Source organism: Merops nubicus, unplaced genomic scaffold, assembly GCF_000691845.1.
Source record: "Merops nubicus isolate BGI_N331 unplaced genomic scaffold, ASM69184v1 scaffold3444, whole genome shotgun sequence".
Classification (NCBI taxonomy): domain Eukaryota; kingdom Metazoa; phylum Chordata; class Aves; order Coraciiformes; family Meropidae; genus Merops; species Merops nubicus.
In genome coordinates this window covers 31058-33387 of record NW_008603428.1, presented here as the reverse complement: position 1 = coordinate 33387, position 2330 = coordinate 31058, and positions in this window count along the sequence as shown.

The following is a 2330-nucleotide window of genomic DNA, read 5'->3' as shown; positions in this document are numbered from 1 at the left end:
TTTCGATATAAGCTCCATTTTTTATTTTGGTGTAGTTTTTTCTTTTTTCCTCAGCCATCACAGCCTGTTTGACAGCCTCGTTAACAAGATATTAAACTGCCCTGCTCTTTTTTTGAGGACCATAAATTACTATGGGGAAAGATGCTGTTGTCTTAACAGATGCCTTTCAGAGTGTAAACATCCCTTGACTGATAAGCAGGGAGGGAAACAGCGTGCAGACCAGCCTTTTCATGCTAAATAAATAACAGGACTGGAAAACTGGCGCTGAAATCAAGGCTGTTTTGCTCTGTGAAGAATGCCGTACTGGAGGACAGGATGGTTTAGGAGATGGATAATGGGATATAGAATTTTTTGCTTGGTTGTGGTTTGCCATGTTAATCCATCCTGGCTGTGGGGGAAAGGAGCTTGGCAGCTGCCTGTGAGACTGACACAGGGATGTGGCTGATGAGGGCTTCAGTGTGGGGCTGGATGGCCCCATCTTGCTTTGGCAGAGGTGTTGGTCAGAGTTGCTCCTTACCCCAACAGGTCCCTTCATCTGGGTGGTGGGCACAGCATGGCTGGCAGGAGGAGCCAGCTGACCTGCAGCTCAGAGGGGTGAAGGGACTAGTCCAGAATGACACTGGGTTGGTGGCTATGGGCCAAAGTGGGCCCAGGATGCCACATCATTTGACACAGGGGAAGCCTTGCCAGACACAGTGCTGTCTGCATGTGGATGTTTGCAAAGGTGTACAGGGTTAGGTGATGGCAGAACTCTGATAGCAGGTGGGTAAGAAACCCACCCCTCTGCACAGAGGAGGAGTATGAGGGCTGCAGGGATCATTAGCAAGGATCAGAGACAACATGCCAGCACTGAGCAGGGCTTTCTGGATGTCTTCTTTTGGAGGGACGGGGAGGATGGACCTGCAGGTGTCTTTGCATGGGTACAAGATCCACTTGGGCAGGGAGACTGGGGAATGGCCAAGCATGTGGGGGTGTAGGCAGTGGCTCAGCATCACCTGGCTTACTTCAGCTCCTCTCCGAGGTCTTTCCAGGATAGACATTTCAGGTTGGGTTCCTCCTTTGACAGCAGCAGCTCTACCCAATGTGGCATCATGAGATGTCATTCCCCGGGATAGCACCATCTTCATCCCTGGCCTAAATGATGAAGTCCTGTCCTAAATGAACTGCTGTCCTGCCCACAGTGCTTGATGCTGGGTTATCAGTGGAACGTCACAGCTCCTGCTGTCCCTCAGTGCCTGCCTTGCTCTCAGGAACAGATGCTGGCCATGTTCAGAGCACTGGTGACCATCAAACTGGGACAGCAAGGAGGAAATGATGGAGTTAAGATTTTGTGCATTTAACCTTAATGTTTGCTTTTGACTGTGCTCAGGGTCCTTTTCTTGCAGCCACCACAACCAGGTCTTTTCCTGTGGGTGCTTTCTCAACATCCCTATTAACTGCTGCATTGAGTCAAAAATTCCTGGCTTTCCTGGCATCCCCTTTCTCCCTCCGCCCCCAGCCAGCCCTCCCCATCCAACGTGTTCCCAGCTCAGAGCACTGCATTAATGCTCCATTTTATTGCATGCTCTTAATGATGCATCTGCAGACGCTTCCCCTCTCCGAGCAAATTCTTGCTGGGATGGAAATTTTAAAATGAGACTCAGATTGTTTCCACATCACAGGGCACAGCCAGGCTTTAAATACAACAAAATTCCTGAAATCCATTACCCTGTCACCTAAGCATTTAAATAATTAACTACAGAAACGTCCCACAGGCCTGGCTGGGAAGGCGAGAATGTTTGCGTTCTAATTGATCACTAAATGCAAAGCAAACAGCTCACAGATCTGTCAATAATTGCTTTAGAACAGGCAGCCCTGGTCACTAAGATGAACTTAATCTACTCAAAAACTCAGCAGCACTTACAGGTGTAAGCACAAGCTCTGGCTGTTCACTCTAATGACTTTATTATTCTGATGTCATTAGTCCTGTTCCTCTCTAAGTTTTGCTAATGGGCACACACATAACCAGCCTTAGCTACTGAATCATTCTCCCACCCCTTTATTTATTCCTTTCGCTCTGTGGGGGCTGCAATTGCTTTCTATATCTATGCATATACACATATGGATCTTTCCCTTTTTCTTTTTTTTTAATTAGAACTGGAAGGACAATTTTCTTGCTGAAGGTAGCAATCAGAGGGGAGCACGGTTCATTTCCGAGGGGCTCCCACCTCCAGATCCCCAGCACACGCTGTGCATTCCGAGCTCCCTTATGTAAAGACACATCAGAGCATGGAAATGAGCCTGGCTGCTGTTTAACTGCTGGGATGTCTTCTCTAGGAGTTTGGGATACT